The sequence below is a fragment of the Rutidosis leptorrhynchoides genome, chromosome 9, assembly GCF_046630445.1.
Source record: "Rutidosis leptorrhynchoides isolate AG116_Rl617_1_P2 chromosome 9, CSIRO_AGI_Rlap_v1, whole genome shotgun sequence".
Lineage (NCBI taxonomy): Eukaryota > Viridiplantae > Streptophyta > Magnoliopsida > Asterales > Asteraceae > Rutidosis > Rutidosis leptorrhynchoides.
In genome coordinates, this window is record NC_092341.1 from 358,530,683 (window position 1) to 358,541,148 (window position 10,466).

Below are 10,466 nucleotides of genomic sequence, written 5' to 3' on the forward strand. Positions count from 1 at the left end.
TGTTATTTGTTCTGTCTCGCTTGTTTTCTTTCTTTTCTGTTTACTGTCGTCAATCACCATGAACACCCACTTCACCTTCGAACCATCCATCGACACCCACTTCGAACCACATCACCACCACAACCTCCTACACCCCTTTAAACCGTAATCTACTACTGCTAAATGTGTTTTCTATTTTGTCTGATGCCGAGCAAAACCAAAGACCCTATCCAATATATTCTTTTACTCGTTGCTTTTAACTTACTTCCAACGACCACTCAATTGTACCAAAACAAACCAACACCCGAAACCTCAAATCCATCCACTCACAATACATGAACTATTTAATCATACTTCTGTTTCGATCAGACGTAAAAACCAAACACAACCTTTATTCAATCACCATCTCCTTTGAATCACTTCATCGCTATCGTCTCTATTGTTACTATTGACATACTGCTGTATATTTTGTTTTCTATATTCTGATCGAACAAAACACCCGCAATCCATCGAAATCATCACTATTGTTACTACATTTTCCTTCTGTTTCGATTCTTTTGTATACCTACAAACCACCACCTCTTGCTTTTATTTTCGGTTACAGTAACAAGAAGAAAGAAGGAGATGAAGCTACAGTGTATATGATTGCTGTGTTATTTTTTTCTACTGTCATCACCGATGCCTTTTATTTTTTTTTTCTTCTTTTATCCCTAAATTTAATCTGATTAAAAGCGGGCTTGGTTACTTAATGTGTTGGGCTCCTTGATTAAATAGTCTACCATGTCCTTGTCTCTTCTAATGGGCCATGAATCTATTTTAAGCGTTGGGCCACAGATCACTAAATTCTATTGTTGGGCCGTTTATAATTTAAATGGACTTTACAAGGATGAAATAGAAGGGCGACTTAATTATATTAAAGCTATCAAATAAATCAGAAAAACAGCGAGTAGAGGGATGGTTTGGAGAAGGTGTTGGTTTAATCAAGAGGTCACGGGTTCGAATCTGGGCAGTGACAATTCTTTTTAGGAAGCTTATTTGATCATTTAAAGTTAAAGGTAGTATTATTATAGTTATTATTATCATTGTCATTATTATCATTATAATTAAAATTATGAATTATCATTTTTATTAAAAGTAACATTTTTATTAAAAATTATTATTAGTAATAAAATTATCATTAAAATTATCATTATTTTAGTATTATTATAATTATTATATTAGCAAACAAATAATGTTTTTATAAAACTATATTTATTATATATATATATATATATATATATATATATATCATATTACATACTAATATTTTTAAAACTAAAATCTTATTATTATTTAAGTTACATATAATATATAAAAATATCTTAATATAATCATATATATAAACTTTAATACATTATATATATTTTAGTTAAAACACTTTAATATGAATCTAATATACAAATTAAGTATCTATTTAAAATACCTAATTAGATGTAACTAAGTTATTTATTAACAAATATTAATATATGAACTTGTTGAAGTGTTATTATATGAGTTAATATATATACATATAAATGATATAGGTTCATAAATCCGAGGCCAACCTTGTATTTGTTAAATGACATCATATGTATTTTTACTACAAAATACAGTATGGTGAGTTTCATTTGCTCCCTTTTTAATTGCTTTTGCAATATATATTTTTGGGCTGAGAATACATACGCTGCTTTTATAAATGTTTACGAAATAGACACAAGTACTTAAAAATATATTCTACGTTGAGTTGTACCACTGGCATACTTCCCTGTAGCTTGGTAACTACTATTTACATGGGTATTGTAAACGCGAATCCTGTTGATAGATCTACCGGGCCTGACAACCCCAACCGGACTGGATGACCAGTATTCAACGGTTGTACAGTACTTCGTTTTGTAGGCTACACTTGGTACAGTGTAGTGAGATTTCATAATAAAGGGAATATGCGACGTTGATTAATAGTTAAGTATGGTTACCAAGTGCTCAACCACGTAGAATGCCTTATATACACTTGCGAGTGTATTATGTTTATGATTATGAAATCTTGTGGTCTATTAATATATTAAAATGATTGTTATGATAAACCTATGAACTCACCAACCTTTTGGTTGACACTTTTAAGCATGTCTATTCTCAGGTATGAATTAAGTCTTCCGCTGTGCATTTGCTCAATTGAAAGATATTATTTGGAGTCATTCATGGCATATTTAGGTCAGTTCCTTGCAATGGGACCAGATGTTGATGACTTCGTCCAGGTGGATTAGGACGGGTCGTTTCAGTATTGTCTAATCGAATGACAACTCATTAGAATCTGTCGAACCTATCTTCAAATTAGTTAATCTAATAATTATTAAAATGATTATGTATGTTCTATTTAGTGACATTTATACGACATCTTTTACGATCATTTATTTAATTATTCGGGTTGGGTAATTGATTATTCATTCTGATCAAGTGGGTAAATTAATATTCATATCTCATTAAAACGGGGGTGGATTACATACAAGGATAATTGGTGTAATTGTTAACAAAGTATTAAAACCTTGGATTACACACAACCGATAACCTGGTGTAATTATTAAACAAAGTATTAAAACCTTGTTACAGTTCGAATCCCTAATTAGTTGGAATATTTGACTTCGGGAATAAGGTTAATTTGATTAGCATTTTATAATTATGACCGATGGACTATTATAGACAAAAACCAGATAGGTATCAAATAAACCAGAACAAAGGACAATTAACCCGGGTAACAACTAATTAAAATCAAAACGTCAAACATCATGGTTACGGAAGTTTAAATAAGCATAATTTTTTTATTTTATATCTCATCGTACTTTTATTTACCGTCATTTATTTATTTGTCATTTTAAATATTGTTATTTATTTTACGCATTTTAATTATCGTCATTTATCTTTACGCTTAAGACATAAAATCGACAAACCGGTCATTAAACGGTAAAAACCTCCTTTTATAATAATAATAATACTACTTATATATATATATATATATATATATATATATATATATATATATATATATATATATATATATATACAAATATAGTTTTTTAAAATATAGCGTTAAACTTGGCTAGCTCCCTGTGGAACGAACCGAACTTACTAAAAACTACACTACTGTACGATTAGGTACACTGTCTATAAGTGTTGTAGCAAGGTTTAGGTATATCCACTCTATAAATAAATACATAACTTGTGTAAAATTGTATCGTATTTAATAATATTTCGCAATAAAAATATAACTATTTCGTACTACACTCTGCGCACATCAAGTTTTTGGCGACGCTGCCGGGGACCCAAAAGCGAAACGCTATAAAAAAATATTTTTATTAAGCTTTAATTCATTTTTATAAAAATACGTTTTATATAATACAATCAAAAATATAAAAAGAAAAACAAAATATATATATTTTTAAGAGTTGTTCAAAATATATAAAATTATAAAGTATTTTTATTTCTATTTTAGTTTTTAAATATAAGTTTTATTTAATTTATATAAATATTTTATATAAATATAAAAACAGAAACAAAAAATATATATAATAGAATTCGGGCCGTACTGTAGCAGCCCAAATTTGGCCTGGTATCCGAATCCATGCGATCGCATGGCCCATAAACATAGAACTCATACGATCGCATGAGCCTGTCTGACAGGTCTGATCCCTCTGCTGGTACGGATTAAGGTTAATAATTTTAATTATTATTATTATTATTAAACCCTAATTAGGGTTATTTATTATATTAATTAATTTTAGTTTTATTTATTTTGTATTTTTAAGTTATATTTAGTTTTATTAATATTATAAATTAATACTTTTACAAAATAATAATTTAAAAATAATATTTTTATAAAAATATGTAATTTTATTATTTTTTATATCTTTTTATAAATTGTATATTTTAATTGTTTATTTCGTAATTTGTATATTTATCGTTCGTAATTAGTTCGTAACTTAGTATTTTGCCGTAGTTATTTTATATTTCTAGATTTTTTAGGCTTTGCCGTAATATCCCTTAAGTGCTTTTTCTTTAGACTAAGATTTAGGTGCTTTAGAATTTTGCGACGCCGTTTTAAGATTTTAGTACTTTTTAAGTTATTGCCGTTTTGGATATAGAATTCCTTTAAACTTTAATACCTTTAGACGCAACTTTTAATATTTAGTTTTTAGACTTTTAAGTTTCGACGCGCTACGTTCTTTTAATTATTTTTCGACCTTTTATTTTCCGACGTTTTCCGACGCGCTCTTTTTCTTTCTTATTTCTAGACGCTCTAGTTTTTAGGACATAGAATTTTCTATTTCTTCTCTAAAAATTCAAAACGAAAAATTATTTTAAGCGGTTAAATTGATAGACATCCAAAATTTTCTGGTTCGCAGTAATAGTTGGATTTGTCAGTGGCGAGTTGTGGGCTTTCGATTTAAAGGGTCCTGGCTACCTGCTGCATCTATTGGCTATTCGAAACGTGGGCAAAATCAGAAAAGTCTATTAATTTGATAACTTATATAATTTTTATCTTTATAACTAATAGGATATTCAGTGAATGCACCGAGCAAAACGTTCACCACCTTTCATACGTTCACCACCTGTAACTCGATCAAGACATCTTGCCATTATTATCGCCGTTGATTTTTCTTTAGAATCATCATCTAGTCGACCAAGTACTCCAATTCGAATTTTCGATAATCCATGTTTTGAACACGACCTCACAATTGAGAACCCAGAAGGTATTCAAGGACAATTCAGAGATCCTGAACCACTAATATTTCCTCCAGAACCACAAATCATTCAACCAGAGATTGTCGAGGAATAAACCATTAAATCAGAATCCTCTAGTGATTCGTATTCAACAAATTCAATTATAGAAGTAACGGAACCTCTAAGTATGGAAGATCAAATGAGAGCCACACGCACTGGCCAAGGTCACGCCATTATTAAGCCAGATATTAATGTGCCAGATTATGAAATCAAAGGACAAATCCTACACATGGTAACTAATCAATGCCAATATAGTGTTACGCCAAAAGAAGATCCAAACGAACATCTTCGAACATTTAATAGGATCTGTACTCTATTCAAAATCAGAGAAGTTGAGGATGAACAGATCTATCTCATGTTGTTTCCCTAGACTTTAAAGAGAGAAGCTAAAGATTGGTTAGAATCGTTACCTGAAGGGGCGATTGATACATGGGACGTTTTAGTTGAAAAATTTCTTAAACAATTCTTTCTGGCATCTAAAGCCGTGAGACTTCAAGGAGAAATTGTTACGTTCACACAAAAGCCAAATGAAACTCTATATGAGGCATGGATAAGATTTGGAAAGTTGTTGAGAGGATGTCCGCAACATGGCTTAGATACTTATCAAATAGTACAAATATTCTACCAAGGATGCGATATTACTACACGAAAAGACATCGATATAACAGCTGGTGGTTCCATTATGAAGAAAACCGCTACTGCAGCTTACAAAATTATTGATAACACTGCCTCCCACTCACATGAGTGGCACCAAGAAAAAGATATTTTTCATTCATCTAAAGTGGCTAGAGCCGATTCTAGCCATGACTTTGATTCCGTTTCCGCAAAAATAGATGTTTTCGAGAGACGAATGGAAAAGATGAATAAAGATATTCACGCAATACGAATCAGTTGTGAGCAATGCGGTAGATCACATTTAATGAAAGATTGTTACATTGAGCAAACGATGGAACAACGTGAGAATGTTTCCTACATGAACCAAAGGCTGGGAAATAATTATCAAAATAATTATCAACCTCCGAGGCCAAACTTCAATCGAAATTAAAACATTCTTTACAATCCAAATGGACCCAACAATAACTCGTATAACCAACAAGGTCCGAATAACCAACCAACTCAAAACAACACTTTCAATCAACAAAGACCTAGCTTGTATAAACCACCACAACAAATCGAAGAGAAAAGGCCAAATCTGGAAGAAATGATGGCAAAGCTAATGGAATCTCAAACATAATTTATTACATCTCAAACCCAAACAAATGAGAGGTTTGATCAGTCATTAAGAACTCAACAAGCTTCCATTTTGAATCTAGAAAAACACGTAGGTACTCTTGCTAGCATGATGAGTGAGAGGGAACAAGGAAAGCTATCGAGTAATACTGAAGTAAATCCTCGGAATGAGAATATTAATATGGTGTCAACAAATTCTGAAAAACCAACACCAAAAGATGGGAAAGTTTTAGATGTGAGTAACAATGAAGAAGTTACAACACCACCACCACCACCCGAGTATGTAAAACCAGTGGTGGCACCATACAGACCACCCATCCCGTTTCCAAGAAAAGGAGTTGAGTATAAGCAAGTGATAGGTAATAAAGTTTGTGATACCTCTGGAAAGAAGAAGAAGAATAAAAAAGTGCAAGAAACAAAAACCTTAAAAGTAAACCCGGTGAAGACAGTTCCACCAAAAGTTCCACCCAGTTTGGGTGATCCTGGTGAATTTATTGTTCCTTGTCTACTTAGTGATTGTGTCATGTATGATGCACTAGCAGATTTAGGTGCAAGTGTGAGTGTTATGCCTCTTTCATTATATAAGAGAATAGGAGTAGGTGAGTTAAGTCTAATGGAAATGAGTGTTCGACTATTTGATCAAACCATTAGGCACCCAGTTGGAATTGCTGACAACCTACCCGTTCAAGTGGGTAATTTAACATTTCTAGTCGAATTTATTGTCATTGATATAGAAGAGGACTCAAAAATTCCTCTAATTTTAGGTCGACCATTCTTAGCGTCCATCGGGGCGTTATTTGATGTAAGAGAGGGTAGAATGACACTTAGTGATGGTGAAAAATCGATCACCTTTGTGAGTCGAAAGTCTAAATCTCCACCAACCAAAACCGTTGAACCGATAAAAACGATCTATGAGAAGCATATTGTTTTACCAAATTCAACGGTAGTGCTTAACAATAATAAAATGTCTAAGTGTGGGAAAGATGAGGTAACACCTAATGATGACTTGATAACAAAGAACCCCGTTGTTGATACGAAATTAAATGACCCCGTTATTAACAGTTCAATGAAGAAACTTATTAAACGAATTCGCGATGATAGAACCAAAGGGAACTTTAAGTTATGTAACCGGTTAGTAACCAGTCTTTCGCCTAAAGAAAAGACGAAACTAGTTGAATTTGTGGATATTACACAGGAATCTGACCAATGGCTTAAAGCAAAAGTCACATATATGCAGGTTGATTATGGTCCAAGAGAAATTGACAATGAAGTTAATCACAATTTCGACACCACAGCTACCTAAGTGTGGGGAGATTTAAATGTTCTAAAAAGAAAACGTTGTCTAGAGTTAGATGTTCTGTTCTCGTGTAGTTCCGAGAATGGAATCCGATTGGTTTTTTCCACTAGCAGACACTAAAGAACTAGTTTTCTACCCCCATTTTGAATTTTTGTAAGTTTTGTATTAAATTAATACGCATTTTTTTTAAATTTAAGTTTTGTGTGAATTTAAAAACAAAAATTACTTTATTTCATTAAGTTTAAAAAAAAATGATTTCTAAAATTCATCGTAAGTTAAAGACTAGGTCATGGAACCGAAATTGCTTTACCCGAGGGCGGGGCGAAAAATTTTGTTATCATTATTTTTAATATTATTGATCTAAAGTATACCAAAAAAATTAAAAAACCCAAAAATCTTTGCTTTTAAAACAATCACTTTAACGACAAATTTTAAATTTTGTCGAGGGACGGACTAGGTAAACATACCGAAACTACCTAAAGTAAAAGGAAACAAAATTTTAAAAAAATTATTCATTTAAATTGTTTTATAAAGAATATATATATATATATATATATATATATATATATATATATATATATATATATATATATATATATATGTTTGTATTTTATGTTATGTATAAAACAAGGTAAAACAGCACACTTTTAAAGATTAAGTTCAGCAAAAGCTACTAATTTTGACGACAAGACGCAAAATATCAAATGTGATATAAAATAATGTGTTTGCAAACTCGGGATTTTTAATCACTTTTCTACACTAATCACCCTCATGAATTTATTATTATAATCTGATTTCATGCAAATGAGGGCATTGCATGATCTCAAGTGTGGGGAAGGGTTATAAATTTTCTCGGGTTTGCACTTGGTTTATTTGCCAAATTTTGTGAAAATTTGAAAAATTTTCAACTAAATGAATTCAAAATCATGTTTATACATATTTATGAACGATAAAACTAGGTTTTATTACCGAAATTATTGTTACCTCGGAGAGAACATAATGAAATGTCCCGTTCTTATTGATTAAAAACGTTCCATATTAATTGATTTCGTTGCGAGGTTTTGACCTCTATATGAGACGTTTTTCAAAGACTGCATTCATTTTTAAACAAACCATAACCTTTATTTCATCAATAAAGGTTTAAAAAGCTTTACGTAGATTATCAAATAATGATAATCTAAAATATCCTGTTTACACACGACCATTACATAATGGTTTACAATACAAATATGTTACAACAAAATAAGTTTCTTGAATGCAGTTTTTACACAATATCATACAAGCATGGACTCCAAATCTTGTCCTTATTTAAGTATGCGACAGCGGAAGCTCTTAATAATCACCTGAGAATAAACATGCTTAAAACGTCAACAAAAATGTTGGTGAGTTATAGGTTTAACCTATATATATCAAATCGTAACAATAGACCACAAGATTTCATATTTCAATACACATCCCATACATAGAGATAAAAATCATTCATATGGTGAACACCTGGTAACCGACAATAACAAGATGCATATATAAGAATATCCCCATCATTCCGGGACACCCTTCGGATATGATATAAATTTCGAAGTACTAAAGCATCCGGTACTTTGGATGGGGTTTGTTAGGCCCAATAGATCTATCTTTAGGATTCGCGTCAATTAGGGTGTCTGTTCCCTAATTCTTAGATTACCAGACTTAATAAAAAGGGGCATATTCGATTTCGATAATTCAACCATAGAATGTAGTTTCACGTACTTGTGTCTATTTTGTAAATCATTTATAAAACCTGCATGTATTCTCATCCCAAAAATATTAGATTTTAAAAGTGGGACTATAACTCACTTTCACAGATTTTTACTTCGTCGGGAAGTAAGACTTGGCCACTGGTTGATTCACGAACCTATAACAATATATACATATATATCAAAGTATGTTCAAAATATATTTACAACACTTTTAATATATTTTGATGTTTTAAGTTTATTAAGTCAGCTGTCCTCGTTAGTAACCTACAACTAGTTGTCCACAGTTAGATGTACAGAAATAAATCGATAAATATTATCTTGAATCAATCCACGACCCAGTGTATACGTATCTCAGTATTGATCACAACTCAAACTATATATATTTTGGAATCAACCTCAACCCTGTATAGCTAACTCCAACATTCACATATAGAGTGTCTATGGTTGTTCCGAAATATATATAGATGTGTCGACATGATAGGTCGAAACATTGTATACGTGTCTATGGTATCTCAAGATTACATAATATATAATACAAGTTGATTAAGTTATGGTTGGAATAGATTTGTTACCAATTTTCACGTAGCTAAAATGAGAAAAATTATCCAATCTTGTTTTACCCATAACTTCTTCATTTTAAATCCGTTTTGAGTGAATCAAATTGCTATGGTTTCATATTGAACTCTATTTTATGAATCTAAACAAAAAAAGTATAGGTTTCTAGTCGGAAAAATAAGTTACAAGTCATTTTTGTAAAGGTAGTCATTTCAGTCGAAAGAACGACGTCTAGATGACCATTTTAGAAAACATACTTCCACTTTGAGTTTAACCATAATTTTTGGATATAGTTTCATGTTCATAATAAAAATAATTTTCTCAGAATAACAACTTTTAAATAAAAGTTTATCATAGTTTTTAATTAACTAACCCAAAACAGCCCGCGGTGTTACTACGACGGCGTAAATCCGGTTTTACGGTGTTTTTCGTGTTTCCAGGTTTTAAATCATTAAGTTAGCATATCATATAGATATAGAACATGTGTTTAGTTGATTTTAAGAGTCAAGTTAGAAGGATTAACTTTTGTTTGCGAACAAGTTTAGAATTAACTAAACTATGTTCTAGTGATTACAAGTTTAAACCTTCGAATAAGATAGCTTTATATGTATGAATCGAATGATGTTATGAACATCATTACTACCTTAAGTTCCTTGGATGAACCTACTGGAAAAGAGAAAAATGGATCTAGCTTCAATGGATCCTTGGATGGCTCAAAGTTCTTGAAGCAAAATCATGACACGAAAACAAGTTCAAGTAAGATCATCACTTGAAATAAGATTGTTATAGTTATAGAAATTGAACCAAAGTTTGAATATGATTATTACCTTGTATTATAATGATAACCTACTGTAAGAAACAAAGATTTCTTGAGGTTG